We start from the raw sequence: 24,198 nt of genomic DNA on the forward strand, positions 1-24,198 counted from the left end.
CTTTTACAATTTGATCCTCTTTTGAACTTTTCACATTTTGAGGATAGAACAGAAAGCATCTAGAAAGATTTGAAATAGCTGAGGAAGACACACACACACACACATAAATACTTAGCATGAAAGGAAACCTTGTCCATTAACAAATGAACTATTTCTCATGAGTTTCATGGTTGTTTAGTTTACTGCCGGGAATGGCCAGCAATCCCGGTACCGAGGGATGAAAGATTACTCCAAACTTTGCCGTGAAAGAGAGGAGAAGGCAAGGGGGTCAACGCTCCGAGACGTTCTTTGCTCCTGCTTTTATGGGTCCTTCAGGATAATCACAAATCCTTATCACTGTTTCTCAAGCACGTGATGTGTGACAAGGGGGTCTTACTGAAACTGAAAGGATTTACGAGAAAGAAGATATGCTAATCTGCGTGTTCCGCTAAATATAGCCTAAGGGACAATGCACAAATCTCTTGGATCACAGGGCGGCTGTTTGGGCTAAGAGAGGTTGGGGAAGGCAGCTCCCCGCAGCACTCCTAGGGCAGCGTGGTCACCAGGCCTGGGCATTCCAAAGGCCTCCGCCTTTCTCCGAAACCTTCCCTCGGCCCTAGCAGCCTCCGTGTTACATTTTGGCAAGCCAGGTATTATGGCTGGTTTCATGCTCTACATTAACCCCAACAGTTTACTTTGTGTTGCCCTATGCCACAATTCTTTCTTATGCCTATTGTCTTCAAAGAGTGCTTCAAAATAGTTTAAATAAAAATAAAATTCAGTAATTTTAAAAGGCTTCATTTCTAACCTTAAATATACGTATCATGTCAATTTCAAAATCCTTTTAAATTATTTTTCAGTTGAATAATCCTTTAACTAGTAATAAAAAACTAACATATTTTGAATTCTAATAATGTAGTGGATCTTCTGCTATCGTATTTCATAATTATATAACAGATCACAGTCATGCCTATCTTGACCAACTTATTTGAAATTACTGCATTCTACTTACACTCCAAAGCCTGCTTACCCAGATTTCTTTTTTTTTTTTTTTTTTTTTTTTGGCACTTGCTAACACTTCTGGTCATTTCCTCTAAAATTAAAATGTTCTAACAGATCAATTAAAATGTTCTAACAGATCTAACAGATCAATCATTGAAGACTTACATTCAACGATGAGACTATGACCGATCACATAAACTGGCAGTCTTCACTACAAACCATTTAATTTTAATTTCTAGTTCACATCACTGTTCGTTTAGAAAGAAAAGAACAGTTGTGAAGGATCATGGTTTACAAACACAACCATCATATTTGTTTCCTGCCCTCCACTTCATGATCATTAAAATGATCAAACTTACCATCAGCCCTAGTTATAGGAAAATGTTGCTTCTAAATTAATCTTGTATTTTATAAATTATTGGGGTGTAGTGAAGGTTACACAGAGCTCAGCTACAGCAGCCACTATTCTTTTTCTCCACTGATAAAAAATACTTTAACCTATAAAATAGCAACAAAAGGAAATTCTAAAGATCTGTGTCCCACCCCAGGACAGAGTTTTAGAATTTAGCTCTGGACAACATCAGTGAGCTTGGATTTCCTCAGGTATCTTTTGTGCTAAAGCTATATTTCCCCAGTGATTGAAAGAGAAGCATTGTGCTAGGCAGACCTGGAGAAGAAAGAGGAAGATGAAGTTAAAGATAAGATGAACAGAAAGACAAAGAAAAAGAAGTGGAGGCAAGGAAGGAGGGAAAAGAGGAGAAAAAGGACGAGCCTAGAAGCAACTTTTCTGCGGGCCTCAAGGATTGGATTGGTGATCTAGAAAAAACTTGAACCTAGAAGGTGAAAGAACTGTGTTCATATAGCCTATGTGCAGTTTATTTAAAATATAAATAAAATGTATGTGCATTTTATATAAAATAAAATGTACAATGTGTTAGATGTTGATAATGCTATGGAGTAAATTTCTCTTCTTAAATGAATGTGTGGATAGTGGCTAAGGGAAGGTTTGCAATTTTAATCGGGTTAACTTTATTATCTGTTATCAAATTTTCCAGTGTTTGTTCTCACTTAGATTTTAAAAGAACTGTATCGTGTTAGTTTTAATTTGCACCTATTTTACAAGTGATCATAAGCATCTTGTTATATGCTGAAGATCCATTTATGTTTCTTTTTCCTAAAGTCCTCATGTTGTTCACCAATGCTGTAGTTGCACTAATCATTCTTTTTCTCAATAATGTGTAGAATTTTTATATATATTAGAGAAATCAGCCTTTTTTTCTATGATATAATTTCTATTATTTTCTCCAGACCATCATTTGCACTTTGATCTCATTGATGACTGCTTCTCCCTCATGTGTTCCTTCCCAGCTTTCCAGAAAGGTCGACCTTAACCTTCCCCTCTGCTTGGCAGACATTCTGTTCTTTTCTACTTGATGTTAGTGAACTCCTTGGCCCCAAAACTTTTCTGTATTGATTATTAAGCTTCAATTCCTAAAAAATAATTAATTATTTTTTTCTATTTTCCAAAATTCTGGGCTGATTTTCCTCAGGGTTAAAAATTTGGGGGGAAAAAAAAAAAAAGTCAATTTCCCAGAAACGGCAGGAAGGAATTCCGTCACTTAAACACTATGTGAAGTGAAGTTCTAAAGAGTTCAAGCACTTTATTTTTTTTTTTTTAAGATTTTATTTATTTATTTGACAGAGAGAGACACAGCAAGAGAGGGAACACAAGCAGGGGGAGTGGGAGAGGGAGAAGCAGGCTCTGCACTGAGCAAGGAGCCCAATGCTGGGCTCCATCCCTGGACCTGGGATCATAACTTGAGCCCAAGGCAGACACTTAACGACTGAGCCACCCAGGCGCCCCTCAAGCACTTTAATAGTAAGAAAATATTTTAGGGGCACCTGGGTGGCTCAGTCGTTAGGCGTCTGCCTTTGGCTCAGGTCATGGTCCCAGTATCCTGGGATCGAGCCCTGGGTTGGGCTTCCTGCTCAGCGGGAAGCCTGCTTCTCCCTCTCCCACTCCCTCTGCTTGTGTTCTCTTTCTCCCTGTCTCTCTCTCTGTCAAATAAATAAATAAAATCTTAAAAAAAAAAAGAAAGAAAATATTTTAAAACTGTTTAGAGGCACAATGTTGAGGGACACAGAGTCAAAAAACTGCAAACTGCACCTTGAATCACAAGTAAATATGGCCCTAAAAGTAGGCTAATGAACATATTCAATCAAAGAAACATGGGAAAATATCAATTTTCATTTATGTATATAAATAAATTTGAATGTCTTACCATCTAAGTAAAAGATAGTTAAATTGTGTATTAAACATTATATTTATCTTTGTTTTCTTTATGATTTAAAATTAATCGAACGGATTGAATCATCATAACATCAGCAAAGAACTGGTCACATAATTTGGCTTCCTTTTTTCATACAGAATTCATTTTCTTCAATCCATGTTACATTTGCCTTTGAAGTATCTGCCCACTGAATAATCAAGATCACGTATTTAATATTCTTTTTATATTTGAGGTCAGACTCACGAAATATCATAAGAAAGAAGGCATGATGATGGGTAAAAGTTATAAAAGAAAAATAGATTTTAAAAAGCACAAAGTCAGGGGGGTTATGCCCTCTTTATAGCCTTTTAATATCATATAAAAGTTATCCTGTTAATTGTTAAAATGATTCTAAAATGTGAGAAACCTAGAGAACAGCAAGGTATTCCATGCAGAGACTGCTGGTTGTCTCCCCTATGGCCTTTTCCTTCAAACCCCATCTCTACTTTTTACTGACATCAAGGCCAACTGAAATAGCTGAAATAGAAGATACATTTCTCATCTTACTTTGAGTTGAGGAGCAGCATGTGACCAAGGGAACAAAAGCTGAAATATAACATGACAACCATCTTGAGAAATGTTCCACAGGGCTTCTGAGATCCATTTTTGCAACTTCTTCACTGCTCTTTGGAATTAGTCACATGATGGCTACAGTTTCATGTTGGACTACGAGGATATAAAGCCATAATGGGCACGGTAAGAAAGGAAGTGGGGAATAGCCTGGCTCATGGCCGACTTAAATACCTACATTTGACTATTACTGTCACAGTGAGCTAAACTGACCACATTTTAAGTCATCTATTTAATGTCTCTTTAATTCACAGCCAAACATTGTCCACACAGATACAGAATATGGTATCCTGAATGCTAGTCTGCAAAAAACAGAATGTAAGTTATGGATTTGGTTTATGGAAATCTCAGGGTGGTGAGAAGTAGAAACATACATATTCCAGGCTGGAAAGCTGGTGAATTTGTCAGGTTTTAGTGAATAAATCATCTGCTTTACCTTCAAATACAATCACATGTTAATTTCAGGTATAATAGGGAAATGTCGAGATTATTTTCAAAATTTGCATTATGTTGACTGTTTTTACACTTTTCAGCAAAGTCCTACAAATGATTGATTAATTTATGTTTGGAGTAGATGGAATACAGATAGAGAAAGAAGACAGAGTTTGTTAAAAGAGACTTTCTCTGCCTGGAATCTATAAACAGGGGATATTGCAAACTTTCAAGTTTGAAATATCTGTCTTTACCTTTATCTCAAACCAAAACAGGAAAGAGTCTACATAACTACAGCCTTAATAGACTTGTGCTCTTCTCTACAAAACCATGATCTTGCTGACAGAGATGACTACTATATCACAGGGAGGATGGGCAGAACACAGAGGTTAGGAAAAAAAAACAAACAAACAAGAAGTTTCATTCACACTTTAAAAATTTTGTCTGGACAAAGGCTATACTGTGATTACTTGCATCTACAATTGACTAGAAGCAAATGGGATTTTCCCATATTTTTCAGGGAATTTTATTGTTTAAAAGAAACTTAATTTGACCTATAATTAAAAGTCTTAAACAATCCCCATGGCCAAATGACACCAATAAGAAATGGGCTACAAGATTTCTACAACCCTGAAGAATGACAATCTCTATAATGCTTATCTGAGATATGGCAGCCATAGAGAGCTATTGAATCAACACATACCCCCCTCCTCTCTCCTATGTTCCCAAAGACAAATCCAGGATCACAATGGGCAATGAGGAAAAAAGGTATTCCCAAAGAGAAGAATCAAGTTCTTATACTGTAAGGTAGCTAGGAAACTTGCCTCTATGGCCAGAGCAGTCTTTATTTTTCAGGTTGAACATTATTTGCTATTTAGTGTATCCCTACTGGCTATCAGCTAATGTATTTCTCAGACTCTTCTCTTAATGGAATATCTATGGGTGCACATGGGGCATACATCTAGTATTTCAGTTTGTAGATTTCAAGATTGATCTGGGACTTATTTGGATTTGTTGGGGAGAATTCCATGTCACTCAGAGATAGTGAATGTTTAGCTATTAATGGATATGAGTAAATGAATGACATTAGTGTTGCTTCCATTATGAAAAAGATAAACGTGTTATATACTCAGGAAGACAAATATCTATTTATATACTGGTAGCCAAAAGGATAGGCCATAGTAGAGATTGCTGCTACCCTATCATAAAAGCCATTCTCCTTACATTTAGATGACTGATTTCTTCCTAGGTGCATAGGCACATGGAAAAATGACAATGACATTAATAGAATTTTTAAATTCTTAATTAATATAATTTATATAATTTTAATTGTGTTGTCTTCATATTGTTGAATTGTAAGCATTCTTTGTATATTTTTGATACTAGACCCTTATTAAATATATGATTTATTTTTTCTCTCCTTCTGTAGGATGTCTTTATGCTTTCCTCAGTGTGTCCTGTTATGAACTGAATTGTATCCCAGTCAAAAATATATGCTGAAGCCCTAATCCCCCATGTCACTGCATTTGGAGTCTAGTTCTCAATCTATACTCACAGATCAGGGCTTTTGTGTACATTGCTTCTTGGTCAGTATGTCTGTAATAGCCATGAGGCAGATTTAGTGTATTCTTCTGTTTCCAGCTTTTTTCTAGTACCTTTTTTTTTTAAAGGTTTTATTTATTTATTTGACAGAGAGAGACACAGCGAGAGAGGGAACACAAGCAGGGGGAGTGGAAGAGGGAGAAGCAGGCTTCCCGCAGAGCATGGAGCCCGATGCGGGGCTCAATCCCAGGACCCTGGGATCATGACCTGAGCCGAAGGCAGACTCTTAACGGTCTGAGCCACACAGGTGCCCCTCTAGTACTTTTTCTAACATAGCACCTCCTTAGTGAGGGCACAGACTAAATTAGTCCCTAAAGGTTTTCCTAAGCCAATAAATTTCAGGTTCTTAGTTTCTATTTTTAGGATAGCAAGTAATAATTAATGACACAGTCATAATTACTGGCTTTTCCCATTGCATAAACTACTTGAGCAGAGAGAATTCAATAATAGGATTATGAGGATGCTCAGAAAATTATCATAATTTTATTCTGTTTCTGCAAATGTTGAGAACAGGCAAATAATATTAGCCTCACAATATTTTATGGAATAATAGGAAAAAGAAAACAAAGGTAGAAACATACTCTATTTTGTTTTGTTCCAGAAGGGGCAACAATAAGTTCCTTTACAGTTTCTTCAGTTTAGAATAAATGTGACAAACAAGAATTCTGAAAAATTTGTTTTCTTTGTTTATTTTGCTTTTTCTCAGAATAAACAATTTCTTAACAATTTAAAAAAATAAAACTCTACATTAAATTTACAAAGACTTTACAAAGATTTCACATTACAAATGAAGTGACCAAGGAAACAGATCTTTAAAAATTAAATTTAATTGCTTGAAAATGCATGAGCTTTGAAGGAGTAATTAAACTGACACTGAAATTACTCTTCAAAATTTCGTATCTTTATAGGAACTTACATAATACAATTCATACCATTAAGACTTAATCTTCTTTTTTTTTTTTTTTTAAAGATTTTTTTTTTTTTTTAATTTATTTATTTGAGAGAGAGAGAATGAGAGAGAGCAAGCACATGAGAGGGGGGAGGGTCAGAGGGAGAAGCAGACTCCCTGCCGAGCAGGGAGCCCGATGCGGGACTCGATCCAGGGACTCCAGGATCATGACCTGAGCCGAAGGCAGTCGCTTAACCAACTGAGCCACCCAGGCGCCCAAGACTTAATCTTCTGAAACACTACTGGAGAGAGACGAAGCTTTTAGATAGCAAGAAATATCAGAATATTGGAGGTTCTTTAAAAAAAAAAGAATATTGGAGGTTCTCAGCTATGTAAATCTCTGACTGAGCTCCAGCAGAACTTGGTGAAGGCACCCACTATATTTGTGCAGAGGTTCACAGGAAATGCCTGACCTTCTGACGAATTGAAATTCCTCAATATCAGCTACCTTTTGCTAAATGGACTGTTATGTGTTGCCTCATCAAAGGAACAGCAAGCGTAATTTTATGACTATTTTAGAGTAGTCATAATCTGTTGACTGTAAAAACAGTCAACATAATGCAAATTTTGAAAATAATCTCGACATTTCCCTAATATTATGCATCATTTATTCACTTCTTTTTTTAATTAGGTGGGAGAGGGGCAGAGAGAGAGGGAGGAAGAGAATCTTAAGCAAGTTCCATGCTCCTTACAACCTGGTCTCACAACCCTGAGATCTTGACCTGAGCCGAAATGAAGAGTCAGATGCTTAACCACCTGAGCTACCCAGGTGCCCCTTTATTCATTTCTTAAGAACATTCTACCACCAGCTCAAAGGTCTTATAAAAAGATGTTTGGTGATATTACAGCATCCTCATCAGCCCTGTGTGCTTCTGATTCAGATTATTGCCTAGAAATCACTAACTCCTAGTGTAAGAAGGGATAGTGGATACAATTCTAAATGAGAGGAAATTGTGGAAATGTTTAAAGTAACTTTAAAAGGTCATGTAGCAGCAGAAGTGAGGTTGGATGTCAGAACTTCTGATCACAGCCTAAGCAAATTTTCATAATACTGTAATGACTTCCACTTTGTCTCTACTCATGAGTGTTATAAGAATCAAAACAAAAGAGTACATAAATACAATATATTAACTATTTTTTTCAGAGGAGAAAATGTCTCTTTACTACAAAGAAGTTAGGCTTAAAGGATACAAAGCTTTGCCCAGATCATAACAGCGTTTGACAGCACAGCTGGGAAAGGACTCTGCTTTCTGACTCTACATTTAGTTCTCAATCATTATTTCTGTCACCGGCTTAGAAATCATTGCTAGAACACCTATTTTGCTTTAGTCCTTTTGTATATCTTCAGGTCACAGACCATTGGACAGAGACCCTGCCTTCAAAAATTTTCTTTCCCCATCAAGTATATTTTATTTTCATCATTGAAGGTAAAGTATAGTTACTGAGCCATTATATAATGGTTTTCTCTTATCTATATTGATACTATTTTTCAATCTCCAGAAAGTTCACATTCAAACATAGATTTTTTTTCCTGCATGTATCAAAAATACAATACCTTTAAATTGGCTGTATTTTCATGTTTATTTTTAAAGCCAAGAATGCAACTCTAGATTAAAATATTCCTTGATGTCTATAATTCCAAGAAAAATTATTTTAGTTTAATCAAGTTTGGGATTTTTTTAATCACATAATTCTAGGAATTACTTAGTCATAAATCATGCTTTTCTATACCCTGAAGACCTGAGTTCACTCTTCATTCATAGGAATGAATGCACTACTATGAGGATGGGTTACATAGAAGCTTACAAGAGAGAAAAATGCCTTCCTTTTGATATTTATATTTTTGTGGAGGAGACAGTAAACAAGAAAACAAATGAAAAGTGATATTTCAAATATTGATGAATAGTATTTTGTGTAAGATGTTATACAATGTTTTTCTCCCATCTGTTTAGATACTTTATTTTACTCTCATTTTCACTACATAAAATATTTTAATGACCACCTTTCCTTTTCTATACTCAACATATGAGTTTAGAAATCAAACACCCTTTCACTTTGCCTGCAATGCAACATTAATACCAAGAACTACTCTGAGTTTGAATTGCATTTCTTTATAAAGTAACATTGTGTTTATTTCTAACATAAGGAACCAAGATGCTTCTTCGTCATAGTTCACCCATCCTTCTCTCAACAAGGAATTTAAGTACCAAAGGTGCCAACTATCTCCTATGCCAAGGTAGAGCTTCTGGAATTAGTGAGGCGATTCATGCAGAGTAAGCCTAGCAGCTGAAGTATCAAGCTCTACTAATCATAATAATTCCAGGGTCTTTTTTTAAATAAGATGATTCAAGATGAAAGTGGAGTGTATCGTATAGGAAAATATTTTTTGCTGTTGTTGAGGTGGGCTTGAGATGAGAGGTGAAAATACCACCTTTACATTCATGAGTGAGGAAATCATCCCAGTGACCACTGACTGGGCATCAGTGCTAAGAATCTTTGTACTCTCTGTCAAGGTCAGCAGAGATGAAGCTGAGTAAGAATTCCATTTTCAGCCAGCAAAAATCTGAAGCACCTATGGCTCAAGAAAGCTAAGGATTAAAACCTTTTCTTCTAAGAAAGGCTAAGACTTCAAAAACATAAAAATAAAATTGACGTCAGACACTAGAGGATTAAAGAACATGGAAGGAGGTAGTTAGACACACTGAGGAAAGAGATATTTTGGAAAGAAGGGTCATCTTCAGCTTGGAAGTTGGTGCAGGTTGCCAGTAGAGGTTTCATTAATAGTCTAAGTGAAAAAGCTTGAACCACACTGTCTAATAAGGAGCCACTAGACACACATGGTGTTTTAATTTATATTAACTAAAATTTAAAAAATTAAAATTTCAGTCCCTTAGATATATTATCTACACTCCAAGAGCTCAACAGCTACCATGGTAGCTCATCACTACCATGTTGAATTGTGCAGCTATAAAACATTTTTTGCTTGCAGAAAGTTCCATAAGACAGGGTTAAACCAGTTTAATAAGAGAAAAGGGGCAGAAGAAGGGGAGATAAGAATTGTTCCAGTCTAGAGTTCATGAAACAGGATTTTTTTGCAAAGAATTAAATACATTTTTCATTAATAAAACATAAATCATAAGGTTATAAGTAAAGGGAGATGTAATTGGATTTTTAGCCAAAGGCAATATTACGGCCTTTTATACCATTCTAAGCAATTTTGAATTTATACTTTAGGTCAGGGCATATTTCTACAATGTTCATGTAAGTAGGATTCTATGAGATATAAATTGAGGGTGAAACAGAAAAGGGAGGAAGGTGTTCAATGGACAAAATAATCATGGGAAAGAATTTCTTCCAAATCTATCTTTTTGCAAACAGACTGTTCACATGAGCATATTACATCTCCTAAGACACAATCTAAAAACGTACTTAAATTTATTTTAAAACTCAAATTGAAATGAAACATCTGCCTCGATAGATTCCCCCCCTTTTACTCAACTAGTAGTAGGCCCTAGACCAGTATTTAAAAAATACAGTTGCAAATGATGAGGCCTTAAAGGATTATAATGAAGAGTGTGGTTGTAATCACTTGGTAGTAGTGTGAAGGATGACTTTGAGAAGACTATGTAGAAGCACACAGTCTTGAAAATGATTTCATTAATTCATTCATGAATGATGTAATGATTCATTAAACCAGGATATTACAGCAGAAGCAAAGGGCATGAATTTCAGAAAATGTTATAAAACAAAATTGTAGAATATGACTTAGAAGAACTGTATGTAAGGAAAGGGGAAGGGTCTAACATGCATCCCCTTTTTTGTACTGGATGATGTCATGTAATTTCCTGAAATAGAGCATTTTAGAGAAATGATAATGTGTTATAGTAAAGTGCAGTGTTTTATTTTAAAAACAAGATCATTTTTGAATCATTGTATATATCCTAGTAGAACTAAGTAGTTATACTCGCATTCCACCTCTCTTCTTCGGCCCCAAGCTGACCCAGATAAGATCAATTTTTTCTCACTTCTTTATTATGATGATGATGATGATGATGATGGTGATGATAATGATGTTACCAGTACTGAAGACATTAATGTATGTGCCAAATAAGAAAGTCTGGGGCAATACAAGGGCTTTGCATCACAGCAGTGCAAAATATTTAAAATAATGTTTGATCTCCCTTTGATTATCTGCCTGGCAGTAATTTCTTACAAGTTGTTCTTTTAGGGTCAGCTGCGTTATCTGATATACTCCTCCCATTTCTCTCCATCCTGCACACACCCAAATTTCTGTCAATTGATTACAGAGAAGAGTTTAGCTTTCTCTTTGGTCCTATCTGCTTCCAACCATGATCTCAGAGCTTTATGTTTTATTCCCCAAAAGGTTTGTCTAGGTAGTTTTTTAATCACAGATCATTCCCTTCTATTTATGAAAAAAAAGAAGGGGGCCCTTTTTTGGCTCCCTCCACCCCAATTCTAGTTTTAAAGTTCCTGATATGTTAATACTTTGTCCTTTTTTGATGTATACAATTTCTTAAACATCAAACCTGTCTAGATTTACCAGATATATTTCCAGGTCAATTCTGACATGTCAGTTTATCATGCAGAAAACACACTAAGACCCCAACTATCAAGTGGACTCTGGGTGAGAGCTGTACTAGAACCTCTAGAACTAATCAGCCGGCATCACCCTGTTGGTACTATCACCCACAGATCTGACAGCTATAATTTTTTGTTCCCTTAGGAGAATAGAATTACAGATATTTGTTTTGTTCTTTATGATCCAACTGATTATACTTCATCAAGCCCAAATTTGTTTGGATATAATCGATGTTTCCTCAGCTGGTGATCTTTATTTTTTCCAGATAACGAATTATACACACTGTTGTGACTCCTGGCAACCAATGAATATTAGACCACTTGATTTATTAGTAGCTATGATCTGCCTATTTATATTTACTGATATTTTAAGTCATTAGTTTTCCTTATGAGGTTTTAAATTTTCCTTTTAACACGAGTTTACTGAATGTGAATTGCTTTCTTGCTTCTTTTGTTTGCACACATTATTTGGGTGGCAATTGAACGTGTACAAATATGCTTTTATAAAGTCCAGGTTTCTTTCTTCTCAGAAACTAGTAAATTACAACTCATTAATGATGTAATATACCTATGATGTTGCTGCATTTTCTTATTTTAAAATAAACTATGTTTTTGTACTTTTCATTGTGAATTAGGTGTACAGATGCAAGAAATATCTTGAGAGAATTTAGCTTCTATCTCCCCTTTATAATTCTTATCTACCCAAGAAGCTTATTCTGAGGAACAAGGAAGATGGTACTAATGAGAACACTGAAAATTATAACGCATACATACTAAGATGTGTACACATATAAGTGTGAATGAGTTTGTGTGTGTGTGTGGTGTGCAAAAACTGAAACCAATAGAAGACACTTAATATGTTTGTAAGATCAATTTACTATATTGGACACATTAAAACCAAACAAAAGTGCGATTATGGATGAATTCCTATTAAAGTAATTCCATAAAAGAGGAAATTATTCTTTCTAACTGAAAGTTAGAAAGTATCAACTCCATTTAAAAGATTTTTCTAGGGGCGCCTAGGTGGCTCAGATGGTTAAGTGTCTGATTTCACCTCAGTTCATGATCTCCGGGTCCTGGGATCGAGTCCCATGTTGGGCTCCCCACTCAGCGGGGAGTCTGCTTCTACATCTGCCTCTCCCTGCTGCTTGTGCTATCTCTCTCTCAAATGAATAAAATCTTAATTTTTTTTTTTTTTTAAAGATTTTATTTATTTATTTGCAAGAGAGAGAATGAGGGACAGAGAGCACGAGAGGGAGGAGGGTCAGAGGGAGAAGCAGACTCCCCGCCGAGGAGGGAGCCCGATGCGGGACTCGATCCCGGGACTCCAGGATCATGACCTGAGCCGAAGGCAGTCGCTTAACCGACTGAGCCACCCAGGCGCCCCTTAATTTTTTTTTTTAATTAAAGATTTTTCTAGTCTGGAAAACACACTGTTCTTTTATTCCCATAATGTCTTTTGCATTTTTTTTTTTTAATGTGTAACTGGCTACTACCTTGTCTATCTCTCCTTCTAGATTTGCATGTAAATAAAGCCATAGACTGGACTTCATTTAGCAGTATATGAAATTGTGAGCACACACATAATTGCCACGAAATAAATATTTGTGGAAAAGTATGTGTCCCGATCATAGAAATATTTTAAAAGATACTGAAGATCAAATCATGTTTATGATGTCATTTTGGTGATTGAATGAAATTTGGTCATAGGGGATTAAACTCCTTGATATTAAAGTATATTGAAAACAGGTATGTCAACCAAATTTATAATTTTGTGCCATTCTGTGTTGAATATTTCAAGCAATACAATACATATGCTATATGAATATTCAAATTAAGGTAATGATTTCTCTTTTCATCTGTGGTCAGATGGTAAAGTTTCAGCTTATATCCTGTAACTATTCTAACATTTCTGTAGTTAGGTTATCTGCCTAATTATATTTGTGTTTTCATATTCTAAAATCAACTACTTTGTGACTCATATTTGTACAAGATATACCTAAACTTTCAATTTTGTGAGAAAACTTTCTGAGAAATCACGAAATTCGTTGTCAATCCCATGCCATCCATTTCTGTAGTGGTTGATATTGGTGAAGAACAGAGAAAGGGATAAGGTTCTCTTCAAAGTTTGATCCATTCATCTTATCTAACATAGCCACTGGGCACATCTGCAAAGTGGACATGGACATCAGTAACATGGGACATCAACTATCTATATCTAAACCCACCTTAAATTTGCATATATATAGATTCATGTTTTCTGAGTTTTATAGACCACAGTCTTATTTCTTGTTACTTTGATTTCTATTCTCCATTTATCCCCTTGGATTAATAAGCCAATTATAGAATGGCTTTGATTCACTCATCTTATGTCTTCCCCAACTCTGGTTGTTAAAGCCAGCTGTTGAGTACTCTGCATTAGTCAAGCCTCAAGTCTTCCCCCAACTCTATCTATGCCACCCTGTCCTGGACACTCATCCAATGGTGAAAGTGGATCATAAGATATTTTGAGATATTTCATTAGCACTTTATCATTACTAACAACCTTATTAAACCCTATGGAATTTGTTTTTGATAATTTTATTTGTGATCTAATTTAATGTTCATATTCATTTTTTTCTTTTGTGTTCCATAGCAATTTCTGATTCATTTTACTTTGCTACATCTCATTTAGTTGTTGTTAGCTCCTTGAAAAATAAAAATTTTAGTGTAAATTGCTAATAAACCTATATATCATTGATTTAATTAATTGCACCAAACTTTATTGACCACCTCCTATTTCTAAAACACTGTACTAGGTGCTTTGAGAAATACTGAGATGAATAAATTATGTTACACTTTAAAAAATATATACACCTTGGTATATATCCAAAGGCAATGAAATAAGGGTCTAGAAGAAATATTTGAACTGCCATGTTTATTGCAGCATTATTCACAAGAGCCAAGATATGGAAATAATATAAGTGTCTGTCAACAGATGAAAAGATGAAGATGATGTGGTAAGTATATATAATGGAATATTATTCAATCACGAGAAAAAAATCCTGCCATTTGCGACAATATGAATGAAACTTAAAGGCATTATGCTAAGCCAAATAAGTCAGAGAAAGACAAATACCGTATAATCTCACTTATATGTGGAATCTAAAAAAGCCAGGCTAAAAGGAACAGAGAGTAGAGAGGTGGTTACCAAGAATTGGGGAGTGGGGAAGATATTGGTCAAAGGGTGCAAACTTTCATTTATAGGGCTGATAAGTTGTGGGGATCTAATGTACAGCATAGTGATTATAGTTAATAATACTATAATAAATACTTGAAAGTTTCTAGGAGGGTAGATCTCAAGTATTCTCACCACATACAAAAAAAGAAATGGTAATATCATGACCTGATGGAGGTGTTAGCTAATGCTATCATGGTAATCATTTTGCAAAATATAAGTGAGTCAAATCAACACCCTGTACACTTTCAGTTTACATATTGTTTTATGGCAATTACATCTCAGTAAGGCTGGGGGGAAAAAGAATATATACCATTTAAAGGGATAGAAAACAGATGTAAATTACAATAATATAAAGAAGAAAGTACAATAAGATGGGAACATAAAAAACTCCCAAAAGGTATAGAGAAGACTTCCAATTTGGTGGATTAACAACAACAACAAAAAAAACCCCACTAATTTGAAAAGATATGTGCACCCTTATGTTCATCATAACATTATTTGCAAGAGCCAAGATACAGAAGCAAGCTAAATGTTCATTGATAGATAAATGGATAAAGACTATGTGGGGAACACACACGCACGCGCGCACACACACACGCACACACACTTAGCCATAGAAATATTACATGGAATATTAGTTAGCCATAGGAAAGAATGAAGTCTTGCCATTTGCAATACCATGAATGGACCTAGAGGGTATTGTGCTAAGTGAAATAAGTAGATAAAATAAGACAAATACTGTTAAGACTTTCCTACATGTGACAGTGAAATCATGCTAACCTATTGATTAGCCACTTGGATTATCCATATGGAACTAATATAATCACGATGACCTTTCTAAGAGGGACAGAAGATGAATTGGAGTCAGTGGAGATGGTAATATGAAGCAAGGGCTGAATGACACATTTTGAGGAAGAATCCACAAGCCAAAAACTACATACAGGTAACCATTGGAAACTGAAAAAAGCAAGGAAATGGATTTCCCTCAGCCCCTCCTGAAGGAGCCAACAATCCCGCCACCTTTCCACTAACCTAGTAAAGCTGATTTTAGACTTCTGACTTCTGGAACTATAAGAGAATAAATTTTTGTTACTTTAAGTCACTAAGTTTGTGGTAATTTTTTAAAGTAGCAAGAGTCCCACATCCTCACTATACTCTAAGCTCTGTGAAAAGTGGAACAAGGTAATCTCTCTCTCTTTTCTTTTTTTTTTAAATCACGTATCTCCAGAGTCTGGTAATACGCCCACCACGTAGCATATACTCGGTACTCCATGCATCTTTTATTAATTGAATCATCAAATTTATTAAGAATGAAGGGACACAGGTGAGAGTCCAGAACATTGGATTCAAGAAGCCTAAGCACCATCTTAATTCCACCAGTAATGTTAGGTAATACACACACATTACTGAACCTTTCCAGGCTCAGTTCTTATACAAAGCTAGATATTGTTATATATTGCAGATTCTTTTTCCAGATGAATCACTGAATAGTCTCTTTAAAATACTAGCTTTGGGAAATATTTCCTATCACATTCCTGTATTGGGAAATCACAATTTAAGTACTTTGAAGACGCTAAAGCTCATAAAATATTTTAAAGTATATATTTTCATTATTTATCATAGTTATTGAAATATATTCAACTAAGAAAGACGTCCTCCCTTGTATCTTCTATAAATGTTATCTGGTAAAGTCAATCTTCTGCTAAATATACCTAAGAAAATGTTGAACAAAATCTTATCAAAAATTACTCCCAGGGGCGCCTGGGTGGCTCAGTCGTTAAGCATCTGCCTTCCGCTCAGGTCATGATTCCAGGTCCTGGGATCGAGCCCCACGTCGGGCTCCCTGCTCCGCGGGAAGCCTGCTTCTCCCTCTCCCACTCCCCCTGCTTGTGTTCCCTCTCTCCCTGTCTCTCTCTGTCAAATAAATAAATAAAATCTTTAAAAAAAAAAAAAAAAAAATTACTCCCAATTCTAAAATATTATGATTGATCTAATTGTTTAATCAAAGCAGCTTCCTCTGTTTTAATTATATTTTAGTTTAGTTTTTCATTAGATTTTTGGAAAAGGTAAGAAACACACTTTTAACAATTCTCTACATACCCACATCCTATAGGATCCCAAAAGAATGAGTAAACAATGAAGTTCTTTCAGGTGGACCTCAGATAAAAGATGTTAGAACTATGGTAACCTGAACTATAAAGATACTATGAAATGAATAATGGTTTTCACAGAACAGTTATTTTTTTTTATCTTTCAAATAGAAAAAAAAAGTTAATTGCAACGTTGCAAATATATGAAGTTAATAAATTGAAAGCCCTATAATTCTTAAAACTGAAAGTATTTCAGCAGATTATAAAAGTTCTAAGGCAATTGAAATCTCTGCTAAACAGAGAGAATAATACACATGTGAACTCAATATTCCAGATACCATAAATCTGGATGTCACTGATATCCACATAAAATTTTGGATGACTAATCATAATATTTAAGGCAAATTAGACAGGGATGAATGTGCCCCTAAACAATAAGGTTGTTCCTTGGGGCGCCTGGGTGGCTCAGTTGGTTAAGCAACTGCCTTCGGCTCAGGTCATGATCCCGGAGTCCTGGGATCGAGTCCCGCATCGCGCTCCTGGCTCAGTGGGGAGCCTGCTTCTCCCTCTGACCCTCTCCCCTCTCATGCTGTTTCTCTCTCGATCTCTCTGATAAATAAATAAATAAAATCTTAAAAAACAAACAAACAAACAAAAAAAAAATAAGGTTGTTCCAAGAAGGTTATTAAATAGAACAGAAAAGGTTCCCTGAAATCACGTTCAGAAGAAAGATACGGAGATGAATTGGCCCCTGGCTGTTTCTTATTTCTCTTTTCAACGTTCAGATGAGCTTCAGACATGGAACAGAATAGAATCCAAACACAGCAATGCTGTTGTGTATGCCTAAGGTGATTTATAGAACTTTCTTCAAATAACAGTGAAAGGGCTCAGCATAAGGGTAATTACAATCAGGATCATCTAAAGAATTTACAAAGACAGGAAGCTTACAACCGAGAATGAATGGGTTCATCAATAACACAAATAACACCACGTGAGACAACAAGGTACAAATTACAAGGCAGAATAGACTTATTTAACAGCACCTGGGAACTTTTCCAGGAATATTTTATGTTTTCTCTGAAAGAACATTTAATGTGCATAGAAAATACGGCAATTTTCATGACAAAGTCCTAAATAGAGGGAACATTCAAATGTCATCAAATATGCTTCCTCTAAAGCTAAGATATAAAATGCCTTTCCAATTTTTTTGATTAATAAAGTGTATGTGATCTGTTTCTTATTTTCTCTGATCGATTCTTATAATAAAGGCACCCATTTAAATGTACTATCAGAATTTATAGTGACTGTATTACAATGGCAGAATATTATATTCATTTAATTACAATATGCAATCACTACACTTGTTCAATATTAAAGTAAATGCCACAAATATTAAGGGTTAAAAAATTGCCTTTCATTTCATTTTTGGTTACCAATACATGAATCAAATTAAGAAGTAATTTTGCGTCAAATTTAGAAACAACCACTTCTTTTTCTTCTGTATATCATAAAGTATTTGCTTGTATATACATAGAGCTTGATGAATGCTTATTAGTTAGTAAGTATAGATACTTTCAGTGAACTTGTCCAATTTGTAAGACTTTGAGACATGCTTATATTTTCAAAAGATTTCTTCAAATGTGTTTTCCGTAGGACCTCATAACCAGTATAACTTCATGCAGTCCAGGTTGCACACATAAAAAGCGGGGGAAAAATCTTCACATGAAATGAGCTAGTTTCCTAGCCTTCTTATAGCTATTAAGCCTATAATGTGGAGCCATGTCTGCAAACCTAGTGATGGATGTGTCTCTATGTGGAAAGAGGGGAGTACCAGGTGGATTGTAATACTTTCTAACATGCAATTACCTTAGTCCATGTCATAAACACTTTATGCTTACAAGGGAAAGGTGAAGGGGGTAAGTGCAGAGGGAAATAATAGAGTTATGAGAACTATGCAAAAGAGAATAAAGATATAAAAAGTGGCAAATAACTGTTCCCATAATTATGCACATATAAAAGGATTTTAGAGCACAGTGAATATATGTCAAATTTGCTTATTAACTTCTGCCACTTAGCAATTGGCGTTCACCCTTTAAAAAAAAGGAAATTTATTTTCTGCATAGCAATATAAAAAAATCAGCTTGCTATGAATTAATTCCTTGAATTTAAAATTATTTTTTTGTGTACACTTATATTTTCTAAGTCTTCACGTCTCTTGCTGAAATCCCATTTCTCAGTCTACACCTGGATTTCCATTCCCACATTGTTAATGCGCATATCTGAAGGCTACTTGATAATTAATTTTTATTTTATTTAACTCTTCTTCCTCCATTGCCTATATCAAAAAATGACATAAAGTCAAGGAATTATCAGAGACACTTTCACTGCTCTTTTTCTGCTATATCCATTGAATTACTACGTTATCTCCAAATCATAGCTCGAGTTTGCCTTCTTCTCTCCATCTGAAGCATCATAGTCTAAGTTGAGAGCCTTCTTGCTTCCCACCTGGATTACTGATATAGCATTGAATGGGTAATCCCTATCTCCACTGCTATACTGATCCAATAACACCTTCCAACATACCGACAGTGATTTTTGAAACTGCGGTATGACTATGTCATTCCCCTGCTCAATATCCTTCAATAACTTTCAACCACCTTCAAAATCAAGTTTGTATAGAAGGAAGATGTTAAACCACAACATTTTTGTTCCAGGGAATTTCTAGATCCTACCTGATTTAAGGCTTCATTAGCCATAAAATAAAAGTTATTCCATGCTCTATGAGAAGGGCAGGATGTGTCTGATAATGGAGAGGTCATTGCTTTTCTTTGAATATCAAGATAGCATTGGGGTAGTGTGCTAACATTCCAGGCAAGAAAATACCCTAAAGGCAAATGCTTTTGATGTTTCAGGGAATTTTTGAGGAGAGAGAAGGAAGATTTCTCAGAATTCCCAAAGTGGAATTTTTTATATGTTAGGATAACAGCCTAGATGTCTCAGACCATAGAGTTTTGTTGTTGTTGTTGTTTATTTATTTATTTATTTTATTGCTGTTTTGGTCTATAAGGCATCTGAAAAAGTATAGAGCTTCAGAGAGCATTCAGCTGAAAGAGATAAATGGATACCATTTTTGTTGCTCTAAGATGATGAGACAAGGTAAGAAAAAGGAAAGACAAAGTTTAGATCTGTCTTTATTCCCAGATCTAGCCAAGGGTTTGGTTGAAAATCAATTGGTTATAGGATGAGGAGGCTGTTTTCTCTCTTCCACCCTGCAATGCTGAAAGACTGTGCCCTTCTCAAAGAATCCTACAGTTGCCCTAACAATAGATCTAATATGATGTGTGAGCATAAGAATGTTGACGCTGAGGAAAGTACTTATGTAGATGGGTCTGAAGTAGTTCCCCTCTTTCTCCTTAGACAACACACAACAAATAGATCGTCAAACCATCCCTTATGCCCCTGGGGGTCAAAGATAATAGAACTGAGAATGCTGGGTGGAAGATCATGGAGAAAAATGTCCACATTAGGAGGAGTGGGATGAGTAGATAGATACATGGACAAGGAAGGGCCACCAATAGGCTGCAGAAACACAGGAGAACTCATGACAGCTACAGTGAGTCACCACCAGGGAATCATCAGGCATTGGTCACGATGAACAAGCAAACTTCCTGTGATAAAAGCTGAACACTGCTTCTGTGACCATTGAGAGGTCTTGAGGCCAGTGTGAGAGAGTATAGCACTTCGCAGGGATATGAGAAAACCCAGAGATCCTGATGGCATTTTAGAAAGGTGGGCCGCAAGGGAAGGACTCCTGAGAGGTAAGAAATGATGAAGTTTCAAGTAAGAAATTTTTCATTGGCAAGGTCAAACATACTCACTGTCACTGAGAAAAGATATCTATTATAGGAAATAGCACACTTTTAGTACTTCTGATATACAATATAACTATTTTGACCCCACTCCAAGATCAAACTGTCATTTAAAAACATCTTAATTGAGGCCTAGGGATGCTAGGGGTATAACTAAGCAAAATAGCACTACTCATCTACAGTGAGTTCATGGAAGATCAGAGACTACAGAAAAATAACCAGTTAAATAAAATAAGGTATAAAAATTGTGTGTGAGGGGTGCCTGGGTGGTTCATTCGTTACGTGTCTGCCTTCGGCTCAGGTCATGGTCCCAGGGTCCTGGGATCGAGCCCCGCATAGGGCTCCCTGCTCCGCGGGAAGCCTGCTTCTCCCTCTCCCTCTCCCCCTGCTTGTGTTCCCTCCCTCGCTGTGTCTCTCTCTGTCAAATAAATAAATAAAATCTTTAAAAAACAATTGTGTGTGAGAACCCAAAGCAGAGTCACTGGCCAGATCAAGAAATGTACAAGTTAAGGCTAATTAACTTGTTATTTTTCTGCATGCATCTAACACACTAGCTATAGTGAATTTCTTAACACACCCTAGTATTACTAAGGTCTCAAACTTTCATGCATTTGCTCCATATACGGAACTACCTCTATTAGTTTCCTATTACTGCTATAATAAATTAACACAAATCTTGTAGCTTAGAACAACACAAAATTATTATGCTATAATTCTGGATGTCAGAAGTCCTGGAATCAAGGTGTTGGTGCAACTGAGTTCCTCCCGAAGGTTCTCGAAGAGAATCTGCTTCCTTGCCTTTTCCAGCCTCTGGAGGCCTTCTGCCTGCTTTGGTTTATGGGGCTTCCTCCTAGTGTTCTAACCTCTGCTTCTGTCTTCACATCTCTTTCTTTCTGACTTGATCTTCTTGCCTCCCTCTTATATGAACCTTGTGACTACATTGGGCCTTCGGTTATATTCCAGGACACCAGTCGTCCCATCTCATGATCCTTACCTTAATCATATCTGCAAAGTCCCTTCTGGCATGTAACATAAACATATTAGCATGTTTCAGAGATGGCCTTTTTTGAGGGGGTGAGGGATGTCATACAGCCTAGCATACCCTGCAGAAATTTCCATCTGGATCTTTTTAGAATTATTATTTTTTAAAGAATAGACCACAAAAGGAAAATGAAATAGGTAAGTAGGGAATGAACAAAGGAAAGATAATGGAAAGGAAGGAAAGAGAAAAAGAAGAAAAGAAGGAGGAAAGGAAGTAAGTCAAGCCCAGATTATTATAGTATAAAAAAGTAATATTTACCAATGAATTGTTAAAAATAAGCCCACAGCAAAAAATTATACTTATTTTGAAAGGGAACTTTCAAATGATCACTCCAAATATATTCATTTACATGTACAAGGAATCATCCAAAGTAGTCCTATGTCATCTTTAAGAACATATCTAAAAGATAGTTTTACTTTTCTAGCACAGAAGCTAAACCAATACCAGCTGGATCAAAGAAAATGAGAAATGTAGGATGTTCCATAGAGTATTCTTAGCTCTGCAATATTATCCCTCAATTTGTCCTACTGAGTCAGAATTACTGACGCTCAGGGCATGGTGATAGATCTATTATTTTAACATTTTACATAGCATGGTATAAGAAGTAAAACCCGTCAGCTAACATAAAAGGCATTCCTTGTTAAACTTAGATATAATGTCTGCTTATAGGATATTATCCAAAGCATGACTCTTGTTAAATAAAAAGTCATTTGTATCTGTATATTTCACCTACAAAATGTACAGACAGTCTCTAGCACTAAGTAAGAAGGTAATAGTTTCTTATTGCATACAATATTTGTTCAATATATCTTTCTTTTTAAAAATTCATGCCGTGTAGGTACTCAATCACTGGTTATATGTATACAATTTTTTCCTAAAATACAGTTTTTATTGAAGAAGTCATTTACTGTTGAGATTATATATGTCTCTGATATATCTTTCTTTTAGTACCTCATAGAAAAAGTAACTCTTCATTTATTTCCTTATTGAAGGAGAATCCAGCAAATACCTTCAGCTGATTCATCTTAGAAATATCTGTACTCTCATCTGGTATATAGCAAATCACCCACACAGACTAAATTTGTTCTAATGCGTTTCCCTTCAAAGTTGCAGCAATATTTTCAATTACTTTTAAAGCAGTATTTGCTGAGAAAGAATTTCATTTTACTTTATTGCCATATAGTTTTCTAGATACTTCTGCTTTTCACCATGGGAGGAAGATCAAGTTCTTCCCCAGTGATATGTGATGTTTTGTATTTGGCTATTATAAACATGAAGTCTAAATCTTTTCATTACATTCCCAATAAGATAACTAGTAAACCTCAATGGGGACAACGGCTTTCAGGGTCACTGTTCAACTCTTTCCAAAACATTTTCAAGGCTTTCATATATTTTGTAAATTTTTTAACATACAATTAAGCACATCAAGGCCATCTTTTCAGGTCTCTACTCCAATCCTCAGTGGCTTCTCACTCAGATTTAATTTAAAGTCCTTCAAATCAGAAGATACAAGGCTAAAATAGTCTGACTCTCCACTCCCAGTTCCCTGAACTAACTCTCACTGACTCCTCTCTGGGTCAGCCATTTGGCCATCTTGCTTTCCAGATATATGTATCCTGCTCTTACCTCTGAGCATTTGCACTTCCCTCTGCCTGAACAATATTCCTCCCCACCAGGAGTGAGTAGAGCTCACTCTCTTACCTCCTTCCAATGTCACTATTCTTTGTTTTTTTTTTTTAAGATTTTATTTATTGAGAGAGAGAATGAGATAGAGAGAGCATGAGGCAGGGAGGGTCAGAGGGAGAAGCAGACTCCCCGCCGAGCAGGGAGCCCGATGTGGAACTCGATCCCGGGACTCCAGGATCATGACCTGAGCCGAAGGCAGTCGCTTAACCAACCGAGCCACCCAGGCACCCCAATGTCCCTATTCTTGAATACACTTTTGAGTATTGCAAACCCCATTTCCACATTTTCTTTTCCCCTCCAGCACTAATTATCTCCCAACATACTGTATAACTAACTTGTTACATGTTTTGTCTATAAACTTCTACTAGAAAGTAAGCAGTCTGAAAGTAGCAATTGCTTTTTTTATGCTTTCTGTTTGTATTTAACTTGGGGATCCTTAAAGCATAGACCAGTACTTAGCATCTAGGTAGTGGATATGTTTTTGTTGAATTAATTTCCACTGTTTTAAATAAGAGAGGTTTTGGCCATCTCTTGTCTGGATTTTCACAATTACCTTCCCAATGGCTGTACTCCCTCCATCTTTATTCGTTTCTTACATGCTCAGTAAAATGAATGCTTATGTAAAATGTTTGCTCAAGACCTTTTGACAAATGGGAGAAGCAGAGACTGAGAGAGTCCGAGGATGTGCAAGTCCTGAGAGAAACAGGATAAACCGGGGAAAAATGGTTCTTAAGAAAATGATACCGCCACAAGTGCATTCCATAAAGTAGAGCAGTGCCCACATTGAGGTTAAATCTGTGTGTCAGACAGATCAATATTAAGACAGAC

Source organism: Phoca vitulina, unplaced genomic scaffold, assembly GCF_004348235.1.
Source record: "Phoca vitulina isolate PV1807 unplaced genomic scaffold, GSC_HSeal_1.0 scaffold17, whole genome shotgun sequence".
NCBI lineage: Eukaryota > Metazoa > Chordata > Mammalia > Carnivora > Phocidae > Phoca > Phoca vitulina.